Raw genomic sequence first — 13,864 nt, forward strand, 5'->3', positions numbered from 1 at the left:
TTACTGAGATTGTCTTTAGTCCTTCGCTGCCCTGCTACAGAGCGGATGCATGCCAGGCTTCACAGCATTTCCACAGCCCCTGCTGCACTGTTCAGGTTGAAGGTGATGTTTACTGGGCCATCAAATACTCTGTGCCTCCTTGTCTTCCAAGTTCCTCTCCTGAACCACTCATGCAATGCTTCTGTATCAGAGGCTCCAATTTTCAGATAAGTGTCTAATCCCTTAAATTTGGGCAATAATTAGGAAGGTTGGTCCAACACAAAGAAGTGTGGTTAGTTTACTTAAGCCAGGAAGTTATAGTTCCTATTTTGTTTTCTTTCATTTTTTTCAATAGGGGTGGAGTCAAAGCCTGAATCATTTATTATTTTTCCACTTCAAGAAGAAAAAAGCATAAATCATCCTTCTTCTTCTTCTTCTTCTTCTTCTTCTTCTTCTTCTTCTTCTTCTTCTTCTTCTTCTTCTTCTCCTCCTTCTTCTTCTTCTCCTTCTTCTCCTTCTTCTCCTTCTTCTCCTTCTTCTTCTTCTTTTGGGATTTTTGAGATAGGGTTTCCTATCCTGGAACTAGCTCTTGTAGACCAGGCTGGCCTTGAACTCACAGAGATCCACCTGACTCTGCCTCCCAAGTGCTGGGGTTAAAGGTGTGCCCCACCACCACCCGGCCACTTCCTTGTTTTGTACTGTGTACATTCCTTTATAATTATGGCTTCATACCAAACCAGCATTCCTGTATGAAATCTCTAGATTTGATCCATTGTTTTTTTTTCATGTCTCCTTTAGCTATTGATTGTGACTCATGATTTTCTAGGTCATTCAACTTCTAGACAATCATTAGTAGCCACAGAACACACTGAAGTAAACTTGCTTTTCCATCTCCTCCTGAGCCTGTGGTTTTAGGAGAAAAATAAAGACAGTGTTTTTTGTGAGGATTAAATGAGATAAAATAGGAGAGAAAAACAGATAAATACTTAAAATGATACCCAGCTTTAAGATATCATAGGACAACAAATAATTTATGATAATAATAATAATGAAAATGAAATAATAGGCATAAACTCAACAAGAAATAAATAATGAATATAAAAAATTGAAACTATTTTGGAGGAACAAAAAGTAAACTTCGACAAACATGAAGACAGCCTTGTTGGATATGACTGAACATCCTAAAGAAACACTGTTTCTTTACAAATACACTAACTGTCACAAATACAGGAACAAACTGCATTTTGGAGTTAAGTGAGTTTACATTCAAAGAAGTGCTAGAGAGATGACACAGCGCTTAGGAGCACTGGTTGCCTTTCCAAAAGACCTGAGTTCCGTTCCCAGAGCCCACGTGGGAGCTCAGAGCTGCCAATAACTCCAGTTAAAGGCACCCAACACACTTACACAGACATACATGCAAGTAGAACATCATAAAAAGAACTAAAAATTAAAAAAGAAACTTCAGAAATAAAAATTGACCATTTCAGATTAACCATATACTAGCTATAAGAAAACCTCAGATTGGAATTAACAAATAAAAATTTGGTAATTTGTATTGTGCATAAAATTTAAACTTCTGGTTTGTGATTTTCTATCAAACTATTTGACCTTTTTTGTAGACATTTATATTTTTATTTTTAAGTGAAAATATTTTTCATCAATACCTTGCCTTATGTATACACATATACAAATTACATATATTTTAAAAATTCAAAAAGGAGTACGAATTGGTGTTACAAAATTTGACAAAAGGGGTTAAGGTTTTGTGGTTTTTTTTAATCCTGGAAACATGGCACTTTCTTGTTCAAAAGAAATGCAGCAAAGTTGGCACATGAACCCGACAGGAAAGATCCATCAGTCTGGCCTCTGCATCTCGCCAGAATGTGCTTGTGATGTCTGGCTCTCCTTGTACCTCAGCACCTCCCACACTGTGTCTGCCCTTCCGGTCTTATCTCTCATAAGAGGTTGAGAAATGGGGCAGTTGTTAATCAGTCAGCAGAAACTGTCAAAGTATCCATCATTCTGGCCTTCCTCTCAAGAAACAAAACAAATCATTCTCCCAGCCAGGCTCCTCTCTAATCTCTGGTCCTGGGTACAAAATCATTGAACTCTCCCATATGGCTCCTGACGTGTGATTATGTCATTCCGTCACAAAGTCACTCAAAGGGCATTTTCTCAGTTTGATTTATATTTTCCTTTTATCTAATGTGCTCCCAGGAGCAGTCTCTCATTGTCCTGTGTTATCCCCTTGCCTTGTCAGATTCCTGTCATTTCTCCTCAGCTTCCGCATTTAATTCATTTACTGGAGGGTAGGAAACAGTAAAAGTTTTTGTTTATCATAGATTTTATAACATCATATCAAGCAATCTATTTTTTTACATTTGTATGATAGCTCTATGTGGGGGGGGAGCAAATTCCAAATGAATTAGACTCTGCATTTATTAAACCTTTGTACACTAAAAAGGGAGAATTAACTTACATTTATCTTTCAGAAAGAAATCATTTGTAAATATGTAATATCTAGATATTTATGTAAAATATACTAAAATGTGGCTATTATCTGGAAGCAGAGGAACAATGGTACATTATTACAGTGAGAGGTTCACCTTGTTCTGGTGGTGTCGGGAGCACAATTTTTCATAAACAAAATGAACTAAATTAAAGCATCAGAGAATTTATATTCTGGCCATATTGATAAATGAATAGAAGTTGAATTTAGGATTTAGACACAGAATGTAAACCTTATGATTTCATTTAAAAATATTAGATTGACAGAAGCTTCAGGAAATGAGGAGAATTTTGCAACTGACATTAAAGATAAAGCAAAAAAAGTTTAGTTGATATAGACTCAGATTCCATGTATTATTTCAACTTTGTAGATTGTGTGGAATTCAGGAGATGATTGAAAAAAGGTGTTTGGGTAGAGTCTTAGGATACATTGATTAAAAGACGATAGTATGAAAGGTATCATGGGATACATTCATCTTTCTCACACATATAATATAATATACATAATATACACACGTACAAATGCATAAACAATAGAAAGCAACTAGTACATCATTTATTTGATTTAAGGAGACATTATACTTCCTCACCATAGATTCTAACAGGTCCTAAAAGGCTCAGAATTGCTGGACATGATTCGGTCCAGGGGCATCATTATCGATTGTTACCAATTCATCAAATTAAGCAAATTATTTTACTTACTATAAATATTTCTTATCTTTAATTAGACTCATTCATCTGCCAGCTAAATTTAACACGTGTCTGAAGGACTTAGAGAACCTGTGTATGCCTCCGACTAATTTACCTGTTCATCTCTGGAAACTACATACCGATCATACACTTACCCGATGCTATTTCCTTAAGAAGCAGCAGTGGACAGAGTTCTAATTTCTTCATTGCTGTGTCTTAATCTGAAACCAGACAAATCCTCGTAAACTAGCAGTGGTGTCTTTTGGCTGTTTTGCCTCAAGAAAGGATGCTTAGTATGTTTGTGTTTAAAAGCATAATAAATACATTATGTGCAATATGTACAGAGGACAGAAGTGCGGATTTGGGGAACGGCTTTACTTTTCTGATATATGCTGCTCTTTGTTGCTTTGCGTTTACCCCTCACCTGTATTCTGCTTAGAAACCTGGCACCTATGACAGAAGTAAAAAACGGCCACATTGCCTTTAAAATGACTTATTAAGGAGCTACATTAGTAACGTAGCTGTCATTTTCCCATCAACCTTAAAGGGACAATTATACCAGCCCCTCCTTAGTACTGGCCTGACTAAAAAAGAAAAAAAAAAAAGTAGCGAGAGTCAAAACCAGAGTAAGTAATTGACTTGATCTTTTGTAAACTCTACTTCCGTTGAAGTGTTTCTTTACAGTTTGTAAAAGCAGAGCTCGGATGATACTTCTTTGGTGAAAGACTGGTAGCAGTGGAAAGCTATGCTGAAAGCTGAATCACATTTGCCACTGCATACTCATTCGAGGGCCTCACTCTGACGTCATCGGTCAGAGTGGCGAATAGACACACAGGTTACTGAAATGCTCAGCTGTTCTTTCCACCCTATGCTCCTAAAACGATAAAGCTGATTAAGGAAAAAGCGAAAAGAAATTAAAACAGCTTTATCCACCTCAGCACACTTCAGTTTCTGGGTTAGAAGTCATTTGGGATACTACCAAATCATTTTGCAAGTCATACCAGAAATGTCTCACATTTAATCAGAGTATATGGAATAAAATTCAGCCATTGTTAGTGAGTCAGTGCAGATTAAGACCGAGTAATTGTACCAAGTCATACTCTGGTGATTATCTGAATACAAAAGAAGAAACTGGTTCAACAAAATGACTTTTATACATTTTTTCACAGTACTTGATTATCACTGTTGGTTTTTCATTGATCTCAACTTGCCTTTGTCCATTCCATATCATCTGATCTCCCTCGTTTGTGACCTCCTGGGGAACTGGTGGAAAAAATTGACAATATTTGTAAAAAACTAAATTAATTTGAGTTCAAGAAATGACCTGAGGTGTCTTAGTGAATGTGATACAGATGCACTAAAAACCCACTATGGCCACCTTCTTTCTTGTGGCTCTAACGATGTCTACCATCATTCTCAGGTGAAAGTAATACATAAATAAAGTGAAGCTGTAACTTGATGATTCATTTCCAACATTCAAGCCTGTATTAAGTATAAATGGATTGCGATGAATCAAAACTCTATAAAACCTAATAAACATCTTTTGTGGGTTTCATGGAATACCCCTAGCCTTCTCTGCTACTGCAAACATTTATTCAGAGTAAAGATCTCTAGGAATGATCTCTTTTGGCGACTTTCGTTTGATGTGCTCTCTATGTAGCTTGTGGCTGCATAATCCTCATTAAGTGGAAATAATCAAAGCTACTGATTTCATAAGGAGAATTTTTGTACTTGTTTAGTAACATTTACTTATTCATAACTATTGTATACGATAACTTTTGAAGTTAAATTTTTGACATGTTTTAAGGACCAGCACATTCCAGAAAAACTGAGGAAGGTTTCTTTTCAAGATTAAATAATTGTGTGATTGAGATAACATTACTGAGCTGTTTTATAGGGAAAGAATAACACATTTGTGGTGTAGAGGCTGTGTATAAACATGTAGCCATAAAGGGGACTGATGTTATGGTCCAGTCACAAATATAAGTATATGAGAGTTCATATACTACAGGGTGGAGGATTAAATATATTTTACATGAGTGGGAACGAAACCTAGATCACTGATAGGATGAATTACACTTACACACAAAAGGTATATGAATCAACATTTGTGGTAAGCAATTTCCTGGGTAAAACTGTCTCATTCATCATTATGTCTCAGTAAAAGATGGGTGTTCTCAGAGGCTGAAAGTGTCAATCACAGGTTGTGGAAAAAGAGCTCTAATACAAAGTTCCAAAGAAAAACAGTTTCCCTCAAGAAGCAGTTAAACTAGGATTTGATTTTGATGCCATTAAAGTAGCAGAAGGTAACATATAGTAAGTATATTGGTAACATAAAGTAAGTATACTGAGAAATACCAACTAGATAAATTAACAACACAACGTTATTAAAACCAAACTGAGAGAGATTGGTGGGATTAAAATCAAGCTTCATTGGGACAACCTAATAGCAGACTGGGGAATTTCATTAAGATTTCACAAGATTCTCGTTCCCAGTCATGTAAGGAGACAAGAGGAGGAGTGATAAGAGAGAGACTGAGGCAGTCACAGAGAATTCTCAAAGGGATAGAGGGACAAAGGCAGTAACTGAGACACAGTATGGTAATGTAAAATTGAAATATTTTCCAGGAGTGAAGGAAAGATAGGGATGTTCAAGTTGAAAGTACACATTTGATATCAAGGAATAATGAATTCGCACCATGAACTCCTAACAGTGACGCTGTAGAGTATCGATAAAGAGAATACTACTAAGTGTGGGGAGTGGGAGGAGAACAGAAAGAAAAAGAAGGGGAGGGGAGAGGTAGAGCAGAATCCGGATAAATGTTTATCAGCAACAACAGATGTTCCAACATAACAGAGAGACAGTTTTAATAACAGAAGAAAGATTACTTTCGGCATAGAATTTTATATCAGCCAAATGACTGTTCAAGAGTCTGAGCAAATTAGGATATTTTCTGATGCAAGATGACAAAATCCTTCAGACGAAAGCATTTATTTGGGAAGATGGAAAAGCAGCAGAAAGGGCACCTGCACCAATAGAAGAGAGAATTAGCAAAAGAAATGCAAGACAAAAGGAACAGAAAAGGCAAGAAACACACCAAGCATATTTTAGAATTATTTAAAGGAACTTTTTGAGCTGAACTTTCTATCATAGTGGCTGCTGATTACAGGTAGCTATTTATACATGAATAAAGGGAAATTAAAAATGTTTAAAATTGCCAAATTTGTGATAGTGCTCAATGTCCACACATGTGATTATTACTATGTTGATGGTATAACTAAAGGTGATGTCCATCTTTGTTCAATTAGACAGTACTGGTGAGATGTGATGCATACCAAGAAAGCCGTATATTTCCCATTCTGGTTTTTCTTTTATTAAATTTATTATTTTGAGAAATTCATGAATGTATATAGTACATTCTGATTAAGGCCAGTCTCACTCCTAATTCCGTCCCACTTCTATAATCTCTCTCAAGGTCCCTTTCCTGCATTCACACATTGTTCTTAGACCTACTGTGCTTAACCAGTTTAGACATGCTGTGTTCTGTATGATTATGGGTTTGCTACTATTTATTGCATGGTTGGTTCTCAAAGGATACATAATGGAAGATGATTGTTGGTTATCCCCAAGAATTGACCAATATCTCATAATTCAGAGAGGAGTTTGAAGGTCGTATCAGCCCCTCCTTGATCTCTGGTTGATTGTTGATATGCCCAGTCTTTCTTATGCAGGTCCATTATTGTTGTAAGATTCAGGCTGTGTGATATTGTGTCCAAAGCATAGCATTCCCAGTTAGTTTCCTGTTTCTTACATTCTTCCTGCCCCTTCCATATTGTTCTGTATGTCTTAGAAGAGGTCAGTGTGAATGAATGTCTTGCTGAGGGAAAACATTTGACTTTCATTTTAGTTATGCTAACACCTGCTGATTTTCATTGTGAAGAATTTTTTTTCTGATTAATACTGAGAGTAACATTTATCTACAGCTATAAACATTAATATGTAGGAGGCAACTTGATGCTATGTTCGTTTAGCTAAATAACAATTATGAGTTACCTCTTCTGGCCTAAGACATCATCAGTCCTGGGCTTCTGTTAGTTTACAACACATAGCATGAATTTTCTCTTGTGAAGCAGGTCTTAAAATGAATCCGAGGGCATTTGGTGGCCCTCCTGCCCCTTTCCCTTCACATTCTTGGAACTATTATACCACTGTTCTTACCTTGCCTGAGAGTTTGTGTTGTGGGAGCTCCTGCTGCTCCTTCAGTCAATAGCCTTTAAGATACCAGTCCACTTGGGCGTGGTCTCATTTGCTCTAAAAAGCAGCAGTAGCCCTGTACTGACTTTCTTGCTTCTGACTCTGCTTCTGGCTACTAGACTCCTTTCCTGATTGCGCAGAGGGTGGTTATCTGGCATGGTGATCTGCATGTTTTTTCCCTTTAAATAAATAACCATTTTATTAATCATAATTCCAGACTGGTGTGGGATTGCTTGTGGCTTACACCTTCATCTGTCACTCAATGTTTGGTTTTAGAACCTCCCCCACCCCAACCCTCCTGCTCGGCTGCCTGCTGGGAGCTCGGCTTGGTATGAGCCCTCTCTCTGCTACAGCATGTGTGTAGAGCCAGCAGTTCAATATAAAATATCACGCAGTGGCTTTTCTTACTGTAATTCTTTATATTTTCTCTTTACACATGTCAGATTGGATTCTAGTCCCCACGCACCCTATCATTTGCTTCCCCACATGGATTTAAACTTCATGCCTCCCAGGGTCCACGGGCCAAGACAGTCTCTGCCTACCTGGTTTCCTCTTTTCTGAGTGGTTTTTAAATCTCTCTTGACAGTGCAGGGCTTAAGTAGCACGAATCAGAGCACAAGTGGTTACCAAACATTGTAAACCCTCGGGGTGACTCTGTCATGTGGAGGCACATGCGGCTTCTGGGTTGCTCTTCTCTACCCTTGGATTCTAGGTTTCTGGTTCTGTGTATGGAATTGATTTAATTATATTTACTTTGTTGAGCAACTCATATTTCCCAGTTTTTAACAAATACTAAGGCAGACACTGAAACAGGACCCTGTTTCTGTCACCTTTGTATTGGTTCTAGTCATGATTTGGCAACAGTGCTACCTGCTAGATAATAGGTAATATGGTAGTTTTCATTTCTATTACAACTTTTACTGCTTTTTTCTTATACAATGGATTATATCATGTGAGGTTTATATGACTATGGGGATACCTCAATTTACTGGTTACTGGGTTTCAGTTTTCTTCTCCGTATTCTATCATTAAGGAAGAATATGGCACTCCTAAGAATGATACAATCTTTATGGACTAATAATAAATTTTTAGTTGAAAGGATTAAAATTATTGAAAATCAGAGGTTATCTGAAAAGTGGATATTATGATAGGCAAAATTGACTCCATATCCAAGGGGACCAGAAAGTTACCTGAAAGGGTTAAGGCTGTTGAATATGATGTTCAGAAGTTATCACTAAGTTTTGATAAGGCAACAGACAGAATGTACCTCCAGGATGGCAATCTACACCATATCCAAGAAAAGTTCAAGGAGGACATGTTATCTTTGAAGGAAACATTAAAACCTTTGAATCACAAGTGCAGAATGGGGACCAAAAATTTGATACCTGGGTGAAATCACTAGAAACATATGCAGGTCAGGAGATTCAGGCTTTAAGAGACACAATGGTAAAAAGATTTGAAATGATTGAAGAAATTATTGGAGCTGGTGAACAGAGTAGGAAGGCAAAAGGACAGAATACAATGTCACCACCGGCTGTCAGAACTGGTTTTACCCAGGGTTTTAGTATCATACCCTTTAATTCACACTGACAAAGCATCAACTTCTAAAGGCTCAAATGGAGCCAAAGAAGGTAGATGGACGCCAATAGGAATGAATGATCTAAAAGAAATTAAGTAAGCTGTCGTTATTTATGGCTTGCACTCTGAATTTGTTAAGAAAATGAAAAGGACTTGGGCTTTCAATGTCAGAACTATTCCCCATGATTTCTCTCAGTTAGTGTCTGCAGTATTAGATGATGGACCTTCCTTGATGTTTGGAATTTATTTCAGAGAAGAATCCAAACATATGTAACAGCAAGGAAGAGCAAATGGTGTGAAGGTTTCCCAGGATCAAATTCTTGGCATTGGAGCATATGCTGATCCACAGGTCCAAGCTCTTTACAATAAATAATTATTGTCCCTATGCTACAGAACAGCCTTAAATGCTTGGGATAGGATTCAAGAACCAAGGAAAAAATGTCAAATCATATACCAGGGTTAGGCAGAGACAGAGAGAACCCTTTACTGACTTTTTGCAGAGATTAATTAAGGCTCTGAAAATAGGAGTAACAGACCCAAAAGCTAGACGAATAATTCTTGAATCTCTGGCTTTCGAAAATGCAAATTTAGAATGTAAAAAGATAATTGGGCCTCTAAGGTCTAAATCAGCACCTATGAATGAATGGATTCAGCATACAATGAATGTTGATACGTTTGACTATAATGATGAATCTTGGGTAGGAGAAGCGATTTCCAAAGCAATGAGGAGACATCAAACTGCCAAATGTTTTAATTGTGGTAAATTAGGACATCAGAAAAGGGATTGCAGGCAAGGAATTTCTAGAAATAATGTCTCCTCTAGGAATGACAAAAATAGGAGACTTCGGCCTTCAGGTATATGTATGTGTGGTAAAGGCCGACACTGGACCAATGAATGCAGTCAACAACAGACAGACAAGGCAACCCGATACCATCAGGAAACCCCTTGAGGGGCCTCTCGCAGGCCCCCAAGGCCAAAGTGGCCCAGTCATTCCCAGTTACAGTGGAGAATGTGTCTCATCAAGAAAATTAAAAACTCCAATGCCTGCTGATAAAAGCAATACTGGTCTAAATAATGGGTTGAATATGGAGGATGAGTCAAAAAATTCAGTAGGACAGAGTAAACGCATATTTTGGCAGACTTCTATTAACGATCAAAGATTAAAGCTAAGAGTCTGTATAAATGGCATTTTTTATTAAAGGCTTATTAGACATGGGTGCGAATGTAAGTATCATTACTCCACATTCTTGGCATCCAAATTGCTCTCTTCAAGAGGTAGATGATTAGTTCCTGGAAATTGAAACTCTATCTCGTGTAAAACAAAGCACGAGATGGGTTGAATGCATAGGGCCTGAAGGACAAATAGGAAGACTAAGGCCATTTATAGTCAATATTGCAATAAATTTATGGGGCTGTGACCTGCTACAGCAATGGAATACCCAGATTAACATTCCTGTAGTCTCAGGAACACATAATTCTCGGAAGGATATAATGAGGTATTATGGGAAAAGGTCACCAGTCATTCAGACCGTACAAGAACATACAGCAACTAGCAGACCTTTAGAGGTACCAACAGCCCTACCTTTAAAATGGTTAACTGAGAAGCCAATATGGACCAAGCAGTGTCTTCTAGCTGAAGATAAATTACAGTCTTTGGAACAGCTGGCACAAGAGCAACTTGATGCTAACCATATTGAAGAATCAACTAGCCCTTGGAATTCTCCTGTGTTTGTTGTAAAAAAAGAAATCTGGTTAATGGAGAATGGTGACAGATCTAAGAGCTCTCAACAAGGTAATTCAACGTATGGGTCCTCTACAATCTGGAGTTCCTTTGCCTTCTCTATTACCAAAAGTATGGCCTCTTATAGTTATTGATTTGAAAAATTATTTTTTCACTATACCTTTACAAGAAAAAGATAGAGAAAAATTTTCCTTCACAGTGTCTACTTATAATAATTCTCAGCCTACTAGGAGATATCAATGGACTATTCTCCCACAGAGGATGCTCAATAGTCCAACATTGTGCCAATATTTTGTAAGCAAGCTACTGGAAATAATTCCTAATGTTTGAATGATGACAGGTAAAAAAAAACAAACAAACTATCCAACAAGGATCATCAAGAAAATCAAATAAGGTTTGCAAGTACAAATGATATAATGTATGGATTTGTATATATATGTATATGTATATATATGTTCATGAATATATAGAGCTGGCTTTAGAGTTGGACAACGGCTCTGTTCTTTAAATCCAAGCATGTTGTTAAAAGAAAAAAATCCAGAGTTTCTATCTCATGTCAAGAGCCATTTGATGTGGCACAGAAAGAAAAAAGAATTTAGAAAACATCTTTGCTTTTCTTCATATCTATTTTTGTCTTTATCATACCTTTCATTGAATATATATGTCTGTATATGTCTATACAAATAAAGTTTAAGTTTTCCACAATGAACAATGAATTTTCTTGCAGTAATCTTTGAAGTTTCCAGGAAGAAGATGGGGCCCCATAATAACAACTCCACCTGGTTGATATGATGTCATGATACTGATAACACTATGACAAGACCTGTTTTGGGTACCAGCTGCACAAGACGGTTCCAACTTGGTTAGCTGAAATGGTGTACATCTTGTACAATATTTTTGCCACACCTCCACAAAATACTTAGAGACTATTTGCAATGTTACCAGACACTAATCTTGAAATTTAACCATCATTTTACTTTCACAGGATCCTCTAGAAAGAATGTCACCCCCCATGACAGATGGAAGTAATTCTAGAAGACAATGTCTCCTCTCCCAGCAAAGTTTGTCCTCAGTCTTAGGGACATTATTTAAGAGTTGATTATAATTGTTATATGGTTGAGGATTGGGGGAGGAATTTTATAAGCTCAGGGATCTCTTTGAAAAAAACAGGGAAAATTGGATGATGGGATTATAGATTGGTATTTGTGACTTATTGTTTACAGACAATTACATTGGTATAGCTTCTTGTATATTGATACAATGTTAAATTATATTGAATATTGTATGCATGCATGCTTCTATCTCTGTTTAAAACATTTTTATGTATGTATATATAAAGAACAAATCAGGTTCTTTAGATACATAGAGATTATATTCTGTATAGATAGATAATTTTCAACCACTTCAAGAATCTGTGACACATGGAATTAAATAACTTAGGGTTTTGTTGATATGAGACATGATTGCTCCTGGCAGCACTGATCTATTCCGAAGAGAATGTTGAGCACCAAAGAAAAACCTGTTCTCTTCTTGGAGAAAACTGGCCTTTGGGCAAAGAAATGCCCGTGCCTCAACCACTGACAAGATAAAGTATCCAGAAATGTACAAACAGAACTGTCAAATCTTGCCAAGACAGGGTAAGACAGTTTTGAAAAATTTCTTGCCTTTGAAAATTGTCTGTCAGTTATTCTAGGCCATAGCCAAAGTTGGTTGTTTCAGTGTTGCAAAAGGAGACTTTGGGTGATTGCTCAGGTAGCTAATTGTCTCTGTCATATATTGCTTGCTTTGGAAACTACTTGATTGTACTTCCTGCCTGCTCAAGTAATATTATCTCCCTTCTCATGCCTTCAATAGGGTTGAAGATTAGATAGTCACAGTTACTGTCCTCTTATGATCTAGCCAAGCCATTTCCAATACATGACTTAGACTCCATAGGGTGGAATGTTTATTAAAACATTTAGCATATGTTCCTTGCTTAATATTGTTTATGATGATTGTAATTCTAATCTTATACTTAATATCTGTTTGTAGTGTATATTGTTTTGTATTGGGTTTAGAACTCTCTTACTTAAACAAAATGGGGAGGTGCTGCACGAGCTCCTTCTACTCCTTCAGCCAATAGCCTTTAAGATACCAGCCCACTTGGGCATGGTCTCATTTGCTTTAAAAACACAGTGGTACCTGTGTGCTCATTCTCTTGCTTCTGGACAAATATTTATAAATATATAAGTAAAAGTAAAGATAACCCTGCTTGTTTTTAACATAATCATTTAAATAAGGAGTAGGCTTCCATGTTGCCTTTTTATATTATTCATTTTGATAAATCTTCCCTCCTTTTCTCCCTCAAGAATGAGTACAAAATTATACATAAATGCTATAACCTCTGACTTTAAGGATAACACCTTGGCTCAATTTACAAATTGTATTTAATGTATAATTTAATCACGTTCAAACTTTTCACCTCTGCCCTTTGTGTGGCAGTTAAAACGAATAAACCAGTTTCAACGTTTATACACAAATGACTTCCTATGGGGTGTTGTCTCATTAAGCTCTGAAAATCAATTTAACAATTTATCAAAATTGGTAAAAGAATATCTAAAAAGAATAGATTTTTTAATGATCTTGGTAAAGTTGTAATCATATTCAAATAATTCATGTATTATTTACATGTAATAAATAATTATTATATTAAGTCATGCAATAATTCATGGACTCTGCCTTAGTCTCTGCTCTATTGCTGTGAAGACACACTATAACCAGAGCAACTTTTATAAAAGAACTTATTTAATTGGGGGCTTGCTTATAGCTGCAGAGAATTAGTCCATTATCCTTAGGGCAGGAGCATAGCAATATGCATGGGGCTGGATCAGTAGCTGAGAGCTACATCCTGACTGTAGGTGGCAGAGAAACAGAGTGGGCAGAGGGGAGAGACTGACAGGGTCTGTGGCATGGGCATTTGAAACATCAACATGCATCACCAGTGACACACTTCCTCCAACCAGCAGATTCCAATCTAACAAGGCCACCATCCTAATCCTTCTAACCTTCCAAACAGCTCATCAGCTGGGGACTAAATCTGCCAACGTATGAATCTATGAGGGTCACTTTCCTT

The sequence above is a fragment of the Myodes glareolus genome, chromosome 15 (genome assembly GCF_982192425.1).
Source record: "Myodes glareolus chromosome 15, mMyoGla1.1, whole genome shotgun sequence".
NCBI lineage: Eukaryota > Metazoa > Chordata > Mammalia > Rodentia > Cricetidae > Myodes > Myodes glareolus.